The 15097-nt window shown below is 39.9% G+C and overlaps 1 protein-coding gene across 1 annotated transcript in view; it reads left to right on the top strand.

The window, feature by feature from the left end:
- Nucleotides 1-149: 149 nt before the first annotated feature.
- vwa2 (von Willebrand factor A domain containing 2) overlaps nucleotides 150-15097 on the top strand; it is a 39029-nt gene continuing 24081 nt past the window's right edge. Inside the window, exon 1 of the mRNA XM_051668093.1 lies at nucleotides 150-208. The gene's annotated coding sequence lies outside the window, so the exon portion shown is untranslated. The remainder of the gene's footprint in view (nucleotides 209-15097) is intronic.

The raw sequence follows: 15097 nt of genomic DNA, 5'->3' as shown, positions 1-15097 counted from the left end.
TGGCATGTCTGATTTGGTATTTACCAAGAATGAATAAGTGATATGAATGAATGGAGTGAGGTGATTTGAGGATGAGGTTGGTGCGGAAGTTAGGAGAGCAGAGCACACTCATCTGTTCTCTACGACTTTTGCCTCAGATTTGGGGCACTTGAGAGGCGCTGACACTTCGGTACCTGCGGCGAGAACAGGACGGATGTATCACTAAGAGGTGAGACATTTACTGAATCTGAATTATTAGGTATTTAAAATGTACGGTTTACAAAGGATTGTTTGAAAGTGCGTGAAGCTATAATGTTAATTATTCTGAAACTGAACCGATACAGCGCAAATGGTCTGAGCAACGGATCTAGGTGTTGATCCATTACACTCACAATCCTTTTTTTTTTTTTTTTTTTTTTTTAATCATTAAACTAAAGGGTTGCGTCCACTGGGGGGGGGGGAATTAACCCTAAATACTCGAAAGATTATTTTTCCTTAGGCTATTTATTTTTTTCATGGTAACACTTTACAGGAACGTTCCATTCATTACCATTTAGTTATTGCAGTATCATGAACTAACAGTGAACCTTTATTATTATTATTATTATTACAGCATTTATAAGTCTTTGGTAATGTTAGTTTGACATTTATAGTAAAAAAGGATTTAAATATTGATCTGTTTCTCACCCACACCTATATCGCTTCTGAAGATGCCGATTTAACCACTGGAGTCGTGTGGATTACATATGCTGTATTTCTGTTTTTTTTTTTTTTAAACCTTAAATTCTGGCTACCATTCGCTTGCATTGTATGGACCTACAGATCTAAAATATTCTTTCAAAAATCTTTGTTTTCTGCAGAAGAAACTAAGTCATACACATCTGGGATGACATGAGACTTGAGTAAATGAGAATTTTATTTTTGGGTGAACTATCACTTTAACAAATGGAGTCTTATTGTAAAGCGTTACCATTTTCACAATTTTTATTTAATGTCACAAGAACATATAAGGCTGTTATTGGTTCATTTAGTTCCATTTAATAGCATCACTTACATTGCCAGAGAAAATCATTTTACTTAAATTGCAGTTCCTTTTACCACATATTTAAAAAAAAAAAAAAAAAACACTAAAGTTTAACATGAAAGTAATTTCTGACCTTTTTCTTGTATAAATGTTATTTGCCCTGTAAAATTAAATAAAAAAAAAAAAATCTATAGGCATACTAATTTACGTTTCAAAATATCTTAAATCGCATTAAATTCACTCATTCTTATCACATCAATTTTCTCTCAAAACAAGTTTCCAAAATCCTTCCAAAACATTAGATGGGTTAGTATCACGCAGCTTCTATGGGGTTTTGACATCACAAATTACTTTAAGTGCTGTGCTTTAAATAAGGACCGCCCTTTTAGCTTTTATAGGAGCCATCTAAATGGTTGTCTGTCCTTTCATCCTGAACCTCTCATCTCATCTACTGTCAATCAATCCTTTGATCATAGGAGAGTCCAATGCATTACTACACTCATTTGCTCCTAGTGCACAGGAAGCAAGCAGCTGCCTACACCTGTCTTGTCCATTAACAAGCATTGCAATGTAAAATAGATATAATTAGCAAGTTTAAAAATATCATAGTTTTATGATACCAGAAGCAATTTACTATGATACTGGTTTGGCGTAGTAGTTTTCTGATGACTGCATTTATTCTAAGGTTCTTGGCACTGTGGAATACTATGTTTGAACCTGAGGATAGAATAACTCTTAGGATTAAGCTCTGTTGGACTTGATTGTATTGGGGTTTTTGATTTTGTTGTTTAGGGAGACTTGACTCTTCCAAATATCATTAAGTTGGGGGATCTTGGATAAAGATGCAGTTCATAGACAGATAAAGTAGGAACAAATTAAAGTGAAAGCTTAGATGTATGGAATGTTTAAAATGAATTTTAGTTGCTTTAGCCCTAGACGGCTCCACTTGTCACACAGATCGAGACCGGTTGTTAGTCAAGGTTATCATATGGCAGTTTTGTGAGGTGCTCTTAAGGAGGCAGCTCTAGAATCCAGATGATTATCAGCCTCTAAGAAGGTCCTTTTAAATAGCAGCCGAATAAGTGCCGTCCATTCCTGGGCAGAAAATACACCTTATCAGGAGCCAGATTTGATCAATTTCCCTTTTACAACTGCAGTCTAACTCTCTAAAGTATCCAAAAGATGGCCAATTTCAGCAAAATCTCTTAATGAAGAAAACAAAATTGACTTGATTCTTTCTTGCATTGCACCCAGAATTTGCACAGTATCAAATTTGTTTATTGTACAAAATGTAAAAAAAAAAAAAGTCCATACAATAAAATTATTTACCTTGATTAATATTTCCATGAACTGCACAAGCCCAATAATATGACACATTATTAACATAGTCTGAATAGAAAAACAATTCTGAAATGCATTAACAAATATTTTGTGAATATTATTTTCTTTTCAGTCCAACACATGGAACAAAAACTGGGCCAAATTTGGCAAAATGCTGCAGAGTTTGATTGGTTGCATGGTATTTAATGTCAACACAAAAACAAGTGGAAAAGCCTATTATACTATCATAACTATACACAGTTAGTTAGTTTCATTTTATTATGTGCATTTGCGCTTTTCTCCATGATCCTAGAAAAGACCTGTAACCCATTTTTGGGTTGCGTCCCACCAGTTGAGAACAACTGCTTTCTAGAATTCTTTCTAGATTCTATCTTTAAGAATGTCAGGTGGCATTCCTACCATTTCCCCCTCTTGAGTGGAGCGCTGTGGGTATCTTTAGAAGTCAAACTCTTAGTGAGACAATCAAAGAGTATTCTCTGAGGACTTCATGGGTCAGAATTACCACAATAGTCACTTCATTTTATTCCAAAGCTGATAAGCACACTACCATTTAAACTGCTCTTAACACCTGGAATCTGACCAATCAGATACCCCATTGCAGACATAACACACATAGAAGTGTTTGCTATCTTTTAAAGCTTGTCTTTCTCTAAGTGGCTCTCAAGTGCATGTTCATAGAAAGGATTCCATCAAAGGCATTTTATTATGATCCAACTTTACAGACTTGTAATCTGGCTTTATCAACAACATGAAATTCAAGCACTTTTCAAGCATTTTCAAGGTACCTTAATCTTCTTTAAGCACCTCCTAAGCTTTAAATATTACCCAATTCTAAAAGTTACTTGACAAGATTGCAATGATAAAAAAGCATCCTCTGTGATTTCAAACAATGCAAATCTATAAAAACAAAAGTTTCAAGAATTCCTTTAAACCCACAGACAGCTAAGACTGGAATCCTTAATATGAATACAACCAAAGTCTTGCATTAAATTCTGGAAAGAACAGTTGGCAAAATCTATAGGGCGTGAAAATTATTACAGGGGAAAACAAATCCTGGTTACTGGAGTTACTTATTAATTTCCATGTGGAAAATGAAAAGAAATTAAAAATTAGTTTTGGCTATTTTTTAAAGAAAATTCTACAACTGATATTTTGTCCCCAGCTATTTGAATAAAGGCTAAAAGAAGAAAAATACAATCTATTCAGTGACAAGATACAAGATTCATGTGGAATCTCACCTCTAAACATGCACATCTGCAGCATAAATACATTTAGTGTGATGGGATTGTTCTCCACACCAGTATAAGAGGTGACTGATCAAACTGATTTGAAGAATATATTGAAAATTATGAGTGATTTCAGCTATTATAACAATTAAAATACCTATGGGATAATTGTACACCCAGGCTGGGACACACATTCAACAAAGCCCTAGAACATGTGACACTGCCTATCAGCAAAACAAGGTTAGAAAGTTAAGATGCATGTTTTTCAATAAATGAGATCATGGAAGAATAATATTCATCATAATTAATTTCATTGTATTCACACCTAAACCACCTCTTCCTCTTTTATGCCCTATGTCGCATTATTATGAGAATGTTTTTAATTACGTGAAAATAAAAGTGATTTCATAGCACTTTGCTTTCTCGGTGCTCGTAATATAACCTAGTGCATCAGTTTTGACTTCACTGTCTCTCTCACACACTCCCACTGCATGTGTGTGCCCTGTATATTGCCTGGTATAAAGATGTATATTAACAGCCGTCATCACCATTAACACCTGGTAGTATGCGTTTCTTGACCAATTGCGTTCGGATTTCGTGGAGAGGCCTGAATAATTGACTGCATATCAGTCATTACATTAGTGTGTTACTGCATGATCAGTGTGTCACTTTATTAATAAAGTACTTGCTTGTTTTAATTATTGAGGGGGTTACCCCCCCATCCTCCCTGGATTCTACGCCCCTGCCTGAATGTAGTACTTATAAAATTAAAACAAGTATGACGAATAAAAACAGACAATTTTAAAATTCAGTACGTCAAAGTGATGGATACATATGTTTTTCTAGCGCAACCTCTGGATGGGAGTTTGTATGGGCTGTTCGCTGTTTGCAAACCACTGAGACAGTTGAAAACCATGGCTGTGCTTGGACCATGTTAATCCAGACTATAAGAACATTTACTTAATGAAATTGCTCCTTTTGGGGGGGTTTAATAAATTGCACTGGGCCATATTGCCATTTATGATTTTATTTTGAATTATTTGAATTACCTGAATTTGAATTATTTTGATTATATTCTCAGCCCTACATTTGACATATTTAATGTATCACATACGTTGACTTTCTGCCCTACATTTAAGTATTTATGCGATACTGTATATTGATTGTAAATTATTCCAAAGTAAATTTAAATTTTCACGAAATCTTTGTCTCAGTTTATACCTTCAGAATGGCTGATGAGCGCTAAGCCAGTCCTTCCGACGCGGAGCTCTATGTAGGGCATCAATTTTGCCAGCTTTGGCACTGCTCCTCTGCATAGAGATATTTTATGTCTCCTCTTCCAGCCAGCTGTCATTGAAACAGCACTCCGGCATGTGCATGGAAGCAGGAGATGCAGGTATAATTTCTTTGGCGCCAATCTACCACAGTGGAGACGTGCCGAACTTCAGTGTGTGCGCAACACATTCAAAGCAAGACGTGTGCGCCTGTGCTCATAAGACACTACAAACATAACTGTATAATATCTATTTCAAATTTGAAATAAATGTAGATCTTTTATAACTGTCAACAACCTAAGGAAAAATCAAGCATTTTCAAGGAGCATATTCAAAATTCAAGCATATTTCAAACCTTGCAAACATAACTGTGAAAATTAAGCATTTTCACAACATTCAAGACTCTGTACGAACACTGACTACATTAAGGTACATTCAATGGTTTGACGACGAAGCCACTGGTAACATCCAAATGCAATAAATCTTTTTCTGCGAGCTTGTGGAGTGGTAATTATTTGTATAAAACGGAATGATCTAACGTGTCACGATGAGTTTATCTCTGTTATCTTATCTCTGTTATTGTACTCTCGGCACTTTTCAGTGTTTTTCCGACTTTTTGCGGCGCTCATTATGCTTCAAATAGAAGGAAAATAAGAGAGTTAATCATGGCTCATTGTATTTTCTATGTACGTTTTCACGTTGTGGTGGACTTACCTCAGAAGTATGGCAACCAAAGAGCCGGAGAGTTTAGGTGGGAAAGGCCGCCCTCCTCACTTATGTGCATGTGGCGCGTGGATCTCCGCAAAAGATTCTCATCTGCATTGCGTCTCGTGCCTGGGGGTTAAACACGCTCAGGCCGTGTTGTCCAGCCTGGAGGGTTGCCCCCATTGTTCATCCTTCTCGACCAGGGTTCGGGAGAGAAGGTTGAGGGTCGCAGTCGTGGGCAAAAAGGACCCATGTCTCTCTTCGCTGACTCTTCTCTGGCCTGAGGAGCGTCCACAGGCTCCATCATGGGGCAAAATGATGGACAATGTGTCTCCAGTTCTCCAGGGAGAGGAAGATAACGATGGGAGTGAAGTTTTGTCTGATATCCTTAAGGAGGACGAAGCAGATGCCATTTTGCCCATGGATCAGTCCCGGCCGCCGAGCATACAGGAGGAGTGCTCTCCATCTCTGGTTCAGTCCAAGTTGGATTTGTTTGAGGTCTGTTGCAGGGCCGTGGCTAAGCTCTCGATTGACTGGCCATCACAGCCAGTGCATACAGGAGCTGAAAGGGACTTGTACGATAACAAGAGTTTCCCATCTCGCCTCCCTCCAGTGAAGCAGTTCCTTCCAGCCATCCCAGCCTGTGTAGCGGAAATTAGGCAATATTGGGATAAGACATTTTCTCACCGAGGTTCTTGAGGCTCAACGCCCATGGGATGGGGGACATGGGGATGTTATCGCAGACTTGAACTTGCGTACGTCTCTCAGCACAGTTCAAAGCTGTGGAAGAAGCATGGGTTTGGCGGTGGTAGGTGAGAGAGCCCTATGGCTGAACTTGTCAATTTCTCTGCTGTTCATATGGACCACTGGCGCGCATGCACATTTCATCCTTGGGTTCTGAATACAGTAGAAAGGGGTTACAGGCTTCAATTCGCCATAAAACCACCTCTTTTCAATGGAGTGTTAATGTCAGCAGCACAAGGGGAGTCGGCTCTGATTTTAGAGGAAGAAATAATAAAAGTGATAAAAATGATACCGTTGGAAGAACGCCACCAGGGTTTTTATTGCCGGTATTTTGTCATTCCAAAAAGAGGGGGAGGTCTCCATCCAATTCTAGATTTACGGATTCTCAACAAACATCTCAAAGTACAAGTTCAAAATGCTCACGTTCAGAACTTTGTCTCATTCTATTTGTCATGGAGACTTGTTTACATCAATAGATCTCCAAGACGCGTATTTTCACATAGACATTTTTCCTGCTCACAGGAAATATCTCAGGTTTGCTTATCAGGAAAGAGCCAACGAGTATGTGAAAATTCCTTTCTGTCTTTTTCTAGCAACTCGGGTATTTACCAAAATGTGTGGAATCGGCTCGAAACCGCTTAGGAATGCGGGGTTCAGAGTGTCGGCTTATCTAGACGATCTGCTCGTTTACGCGCCATCTCAGCGGCAAGCGGAGAGAGATACGAACACATTAGTGACACATTTAGAGAGCTTGGGATTCAGAATAAACCAAGCAAACAGCTGTCTTATTCCCTCAAAAGAGATAATTTATCTGAGGCTCAGGCTGAACTACATTCAGCTTCGAGCATTCCTTTTTGAGGAAGACATAGATGCATTTCGCACATGCATCTCCCTTTCTCAATGGGGGAGATCGATTTCTCTCAGGATGTGTATCTGGCTGTTGGGATTGATGGCTCAACAGTGGCCGTGATTCCCCTGGGTTTGTTGCGAAAGAGAGAATTTCAGAACTGGACAGCGTCTCTGCGCTCGGGGCATCGGCACCATCTCAATCGCAGAGTGATCGTCTCGTCAGAATGCAAGAACACTCTCTGTCATTGGAGAGCCATGCCTTTTCTCAGGACAGGGTGCCCATTGGGTCTGATTTTAATGAGAAAAGTGGTGATGGTGGATGCTTCTCTCACAGGCTGGGGTGCTGTGTTGGAGGGCAGATAAGTGAGAGGTGTTTGGACTCCTGCACTGAGGGAAAAGCACATACATTTTCTGGAGTTGCTGACAGTGTTACTAGCTCTCAGACATTTAGTGTTTTTTCTCAGGAATCACTACGTGTTGATCAGGACAGACAACTCAACAGTGATAGCCTATATAAATCAGCAAGGGGGAGTTGCGCCAGCTTCACAGTTTGGCAGAGAAACTGATTGTGTGGAGCAACATGGACCTGTTGTCATTACGAGCAACATATGTTCCAAACTTAATGAACTTGGCAGCGGATTTGCTGTCCAGAGGGAATCCTCTGTATGGAGAATGGAGGCTTCACCCTCAAGTGACAAGCCTCATCTGGCAGAGATTCGGACAGGCAGCAATAGATCTCTTCACATCGCGAGAAGACGCGCAATGTCCTCTGTTCTTCTCCCTGGTGGGCGACGATGCACCGTTGGTTGTGGATGCGCTAGCCCACCCGTGGCCTCACACATTACTGTATGCGTTTCCCCCATTGTGTCTGATCAGACCGGTGCTAGAGAGAGTGAGTGAGTTCGAACATTCTCTAATTTTAATAGCTCCAAACTGGCTAGGGAGGCTGTGGATGCCAGAGATAGCACAGCTGCTTTACGACCACCCCGACCTCTACTGCTGCGCAGAGATCTTCTTTCTCAAGCGCGTGGGGAAATCATCCATCCCTCACCTCAGGAATTTTCTCTCTGGGCCTGGCCTGTGAGAGGCTGAATTTAAACAACACCAGTTTGCCCCCGAGAGTGACTGAAACGATTCAGAGCATGAGGGCATTTTTGACGTGTTCGTTATATGATTTCAAATGGGGAGTATTTGAACGATGGTGTGCGGATAGTGTGTCGTTCCATACTTGTGTTCGGTGACAGATATATTGTGCTTTCTGCAAGACCTTTTAGATAAGGGTAGAGACTTTTCTACGGTCAAAGTCTATTTGGCTGCTATATCAGCATGTCATGTGTGCATCGACTCTGGCACTATGGGCCAGCATCCACTGATTTTTCGACTGGTTGTGCCATTGTGGGATCTGTCTGTGGTCCTGAATGCACTGTCTCAGCCCCCATTTGAACAACTAGAGTGTATTACGTTAAAGCTGCTCTCTTTAAAGACAGCTTTGTTACTATCTTTCACGACTGCTAAACGAGTAAGTGAATTGCATGCTTTATCATTTCATTCCTCATGTAGTGTATGTGGTTAGCTCAGAAAGGTCAAAAAGTAACCCTTAGACCAAACCCGGCATTTGTGCCTAAGGCGAGTGTCTCCTCGAGTGCGTGCCAGTCGGTAGACTTGTTTGCTTTTTACCCGCCACATTTTTCCTCCCCAGAGGAGGAGAGGCTGCATTGTTTGTGCCCCCTACATGCTTTGATGGCATATGTGCAAAAGACAAGATCCCGAAGCGAGAGTAGTCAGCTCTTTATTTCATGGTCTGACTCTCTTAAGGGTAAACCTATTTCTCGCCAGCGCCTCTCTCATTAGGTGGTGGACGTGATTGTGCAATGCTATAATAGCTCTAATCAGCAACCTCCAGAAGGATTACGGGCTCACTCCACAAGGGGTGTGGTCACGTCTTGGCACTGTTCAAGGGCATTTCAGTTCTAGAGATTTGTGCTGTTAGGTTCTGTGTTTTCTCTACTTGTGGCATCTGCTTCAGCAAGCATATATGCAATTCAGGAGTTGTCTATATCCCTTAGTGAGATACCGATTGAGATACGAGGGTTAGAAAAAGAACTTTAGGTTAAGGTAAGAGAACTTTACCCCCGGTTCTCTGATAAAATGAAGTGAGGTATCTCATATCATCGCCCTCCTTGCAGTTCTCATGGAGAAGAGATATGCAGAGAATGAGGCAGCAACAGGTAGCTGTGGTTTATATTAGGGAGGTGGGACTCCTTAAAAGCTGCAGCGATTGGTCTGTTAATCTTGACAGACATTGTGTCATTGGTGCTTCCACAATAGGTCAAGCCTGGGGCATTCCCTTAGTGAGATACCTCACTTCAGGTTATCAGAGAACTGGAGTTAAGCAAGTAACCTAAAGTTTTTCCGCTTTCCGGATTGCTCAGTCTTTCAAAGGATACTCTTTTGACAGCAAGTGAATACGAATGTGTTCGACGTATGTGCACTACGATGCTTGTGATGCTCTTTTAAGTACAGTCAACGGCAGGCACATGCGGCAACAATGCATATCTGTGTGTCGAGAAAATCTAGGCTGCGTGGGGCAGACCGCGCAGATTGTGCTGATGACAAACTTTGCGTCACTCATACTGTGTGCGTTCCAATCAGCAACACGGACAATCAAAGTATACTTTGGCCTTTACTCACCCTCATATTGTTCCAAACCCTTATTGAGTTTCTCTCTTTAGTGGAACACTAATGGTGAAGTTTAGCAGGATGCCTGAGCTGCTCTCTTCAATACAATAATTGGATGTGGACTGGGGCTGTTGAGCTCTAAAAGCACAAAAATGCATTATATAAGCATCTAAAAAGTAGCTCATACTTTATACGACTTATGCACTATATTCCTAGCCTTATGATAGCTTTGTGTGCAGACAAACTGAAATTTAAGTTGTTATTCCCTGAATTTTGGTCCCCATTCACTTTTATTGCATGGAATAGAAAATAGTAAATCAGCTTGGACATTCTTCTATAAATAACTAATTTTCTGTTCCACAGAAGAAAGTTATACAGGTTTGGAACGGCTTAAGGGTGAATAATGACAGAATTTTCATCTTTGGGTGAACTGTTCTTTTAAATGTGCATAATGGATGTGTCTGTGTTGAGGTATTTTCTACTAATAAGACTCCTAGAAAACTCTTGCAAATCTAGTCAGTAGGTATGTCTATCCATTTAAGTGGATTAAAATGTAATCTTGTGGCTAATAAATAATTTATTTTCAAATGAACAGATAATTCTAGCAGTCTCAGCATGAGCCAGTTTTCCTTTTTTTAAACATGGTTAGTTTTTGATGTTTGCTGGTTTCACTTTGATTGCAGAGCAGAACAGGTAGGCGTTGAGATTAAAACCAGTGACCCGTTGCAGTAAATTATTCTCCAGTCTGGTGCTGCCAGTTGACATTTGTCTACAGTGCATCCAGAAAGTATTCACAGCACTTCACTTTTTCCACATTTTGTTATGTTACAGCCTTATTCCAAAATGGATTAAATTCATTATTTTCCTCAAAATTCTACAAACAATACCCCATAATGACAACGTGAAAGAAGTTTGTTTGAAATCTTTGCAAATTTATATAAAAAAAAAAAAAAAAAAATCACATGTAAATACAGGTGCATCTCAATAAATTAGAATGTCGTGGAAAAGTTCATTTATTTCAGTAATTCAACTCAAATTGTGAAACTCGTGTATTAAATAAATTCAATGCACACAGACTGAAGTAGTTTAAGTCTTTGGTTCTTTTAATTGTGATGATTTTGGCTCACATTTAACAAAAACCCACCAATTCACCATCTCAAAAAATTAGAATACATCATAAGACCAATAAAAAAACATTTTTAGTGAATTGTTGGCCTTCTGGAAAGTATGTTCGTTTACTGTATATGTACTCAATACTTGGTAGGGGCTCCTTTTGCTTTAATTACTGCCTCAATTCGGCGTGGCATGGAGGTGATCAGTTTGTGGCACTGCCGAGGTGGTATGGAAGCCCAGGTTTCTTTGACAGTGGCCTTCAGCTCATCTGCATTTTTTGGTCTCTTGTTTCTCATTTTCCTCTTGACAATACCCCATAGATTCTCTATGGGGTTCAGGTCTGGTGAGTTTGCTGGCCAGTCAAGCACACCAACACCATGGTCATTTAACCAACTTTTGGTGCTTTTGGCAGTGTGGGCAGGTGCCAAATCCTGCTGGAAAATGAAATCAGCATCTTTTAAAAGCTGGTCAGCAGAAGGAAGCATGAAGTGCTCCAAAATTTCTTGGTAAACGGGTGCAGTGACTTTGGTTTTCAAAAAACACAATGGACCAACACCAGCAGATGACATTGCACCCCAAATCATCACAGACTGTGGAAACTTAACACTGGACTTCAAGCAACTTGGGCTATGAGCTTCTCCACCCTTCCTCCAGACTCTAGGACCTTGGTTTCCAAATGAAATACAAAACTTGCTCTCATCTGAAAAGAGGACTTTGGAACACTGGGCAACAGTCCAGTTCTTCTTCTCCTTAGCCCAGGTAAGACGCCTCTGACGTTGTCTGTGGTTCAGGAGTGGCTTAACAAGAGGAATACGACAACTGTAGCCAAATTCCTTGACACGTCTGTGTGTGGTGGCTCTTGATGCCTTGACCCCAGCCTCAGTCCATTCCTTGTGAAGTTCACCCAAATTCTTGAATCGATTTTGCTTGACAATCCTCATAAGGCTGCGGTTCTCTCGGTTGGTTGTGCATCTTTTTCTTCCACACTTTTTCCTTCCACTCAACTTTCTGTTAACATGCTTGGATACAGCACTCTGTGAACAGCCAGCTTCTTTGGCAATGAATGTTTGTGGCTTACCCTCCTTGTGAAGGGTGTCAATTATTGTCTTCTGGACAACTGTCAAATCAGCAGTCTTCCCCATGATTGTGTAGCCTAGTGAACCAAACTAAGAGACCATTTTGAAGGCTCAGGAAACCTTTGCAGGTGTTTTGAGTTGATTAGCTGATTGGCATGTCACCATATTCAAATTTTTTGAGATAGTGAATTGGTGGGTTTTTGTTAAATGTGAGCCAAAATCATCACAATTAAAAGATCCAAAGACTTAAACTACTTCAGTTTGTGTGCATTGAATTTATTTAATACACGAGTTTCACAATTTGAGTTGAATTACTGAAATAAATGAACTTTTTCACGACATTCTAATTTATTGAGATGCACCTGTAAGTATTCACAGCCTTTGCCATGACACTCAAAATTGAGCTCAGGTTCATCCTGTTTCCACTGATCATCCTTGAGATGTTTCTACAACTTGATTGGAGTACATCTGTGATAAATTCAGTTGATTGGACATGATTTTGAAAGGCACACACCTGTCTATATAAGGTCCCACAGTTAACAGTGCATGTCAGAGCACAAACCAAGCCATGAAGTCCAAGGAATTGTCAGTAGACCTCTGAGACAGGATTGTATTGAGGCACAGATCTGGGGAAGGGTACAGAAAAATTTCTGCAGCATTGAAGGTCCCAATGAGCACAGTGGTCTCCATCATCCATAAATGGAAGAAGTTTGGAACCACCAGGACTCTTCCTAGAGCTGGCCGCCTGGCCAAACTGAGCGATCGGGGAAGAAGGGCCTTAGTCAGGGAGGTGACCAAGAACCCGATGGTCACTCTGACAGAGCTCCAGCATTTCTCTGTGGAGAGAGGAGAACCTTCCAGCAGAACAACCATCTCTGCAGCACTCCACCAATCAGGCCTGTATGGTAGAGTGGCCAGACGGAAGCCACTCCTCAATAAAAGGCACATGACAGCCCGCCTGGAGTTTGCCAAAAGGCACCTGAAGGTCTCCCAGACCATGAGAAACAAAGATTGAACTCTTTGGCCTAAATGGCAAGCGTCATGTCCAAAAATAGGTGTGCCAAGCTTGTAGCATCATACTCAAAGACTTGAGGCTTTAATTGGTGCCAAAGGTGCTTCAACAAAGTATTGAGCAAAGGCTGTGAATACTTATGTACATGTGTGTTTTTTTTTTTTTTTTTTTTAATTTTTTTTTATAAATTTGCAAAGATTTCAAACAAACTTCTTTCACGAATTGAGGAAAATAATGAATTTAATCCATTTTGGAATAAGGCTGTAACATAAAATGTGGAAAAAGTGAAGCGCTGTGAATACTTTCTGGATGCACTGTATAGGTGCTTAATTTAATAAAAAAATGTGGCTCTAAAACATGTGAACTTTGGCCTTAGGCTTAAGAATGTGTCAGGGGAGTATTTTGGGACTGCATGGAGACTTGAGCTGAGATGAATATCATTCTGTTTTCTCCTTAAATATCTGAAGTTAGGGCTCTGCTCCCATGTTTCTCAAAACACAGATGGGTAAAATGGTCTGGTGCTTTTGTTTTTTACTTTGTTGTTCCAAAGTGCTTTATAATGTGACACATTCACCCACACACCAATGACTGCAGAGCTGCCATGCAAGGTGCTAGACTGCCATTGGTAGCAACTTGGGGTTCAGTGTCTTGCCCAAGGACAGTCTGGCATGTGGAGTCATGTGGGCCAGGAATTGAACCACCAACCCTGTGATTAGTAGCTAACCTGCACTACCACCTGAGCCACAGCTGCCTCAAATGATTAGTCAGCTCTGATGATAGAGTTGGCTTAGACTTGTGCTCGTCTGATGTCAGTGAAGTTTGACACTTTTTTATGGCCCTATCCCAAATGGCAAACTTGATGTTGTTAGGAGATATTGTGGTCTTCACTCCATAGGATGAACACTAGGGATGGACAGATTGATCCTTAAATATCAACTGATGTTATATCAAGAGGCTCAGTCCTCACATTAAAATACTGATTCAATGTGTTTTTAATACTGATTTACAATTCACACAATTTATGTGTATGATAAACTTCAAAGTGAAGAAGTGTTTGATATAACTTTAAACTATTAAATGATTGATCATGTTCTTTTATTGCTGTTAATAAATGTAAACAAAAAAGGAGTAATTTGCAGTTTAGGCTCATTTAAAGGGATAGCTCACCTAAAATGAAGATTCTCTCATCATTTACTCACCCTCATGCCATCCCAGATGTGTATGACTTTCTTTCTTCTGCAGAACATGAATGAAGATTTTTAAAAGAATATCTCAGCTCTGTAGGTCCTTACGATGCAAGTAAATGGTGACCAGACCTTTGAAGCTCCAAAAATCACATAAAGGCAGCATAAAAGTAATCTATGACTCCAGTGGTTAAATCCCTATCTTCAGAAGCAATATGATAGGTGTGGGTGAGAAACAGATCAATATTGAAGTCTTTTTTTACTATAAATCTCCACTTTCACATTCTTCTTCTGTTTTTGACAATTCACATTATTTGTGCATATCACCACCTACTGGGCAGGAAGGAAATGTTATAGTAATAAATGATTTATATATTGATCTGTTTCTCACCCACACCTATCATATTGCTTCTGAAGATATGGAAGCCACTAGAGTCTCATGGATTACTGCCTTTATGTCCTTTTTGGATCTTCAAAATGTTGGTACCCATTTACTTGCATTGTGAGGACTTACAGAGCTGAAATATTCTTCTAAAAATCTGCATTTGTGTTCAGCAGAAGAAAGAAAGTCATACACATCTTGGATGACATGAGGAGGCAATTTTCATTTTTGAAAATAATGGCTTTTTAATGTTAAATGGCTATAATTACCCATTTTATCCAGAGACATCACAAAAACGTATGTATAAAACTGATCTCACAGTAAATTCGAAAAAACAGTAAATTGAGTTTTCTTGAGCTAAACTCGATCTATGCTTAACGAAATTCAAAAATTCCCCCAGTGGATGTAGCAGGAAGTGTTTTTGAACTTGAGCTACAGTTTCTGGGTGAATGCCCAAAGATGGGAGCCAAAAGCGAGAGTTGTTTTTAGCTGTAAATTATGTGATACAG

This window comes from Myxocyprinus asiaticus, chromosome 32 (assembly GCF_019703515.2).
Source record: "Myxocyprinus asiaticus isolate MX2 ecotype Aquarium Trade chromosome 32, UBuf_Myxa_2, whole genome shotgun sequence".
Taxonomy (NCBI): domain Eukaryota; kingdom Metazoa; phylum Chordata; class Actinopteri; order Cypriniformes; family Catostomidae; genus Myxocyprinus; species Myxocyprinus asiaticus.
This window is presented reverse-complemented; position numbering and strand designations above follow the sequence as displayed.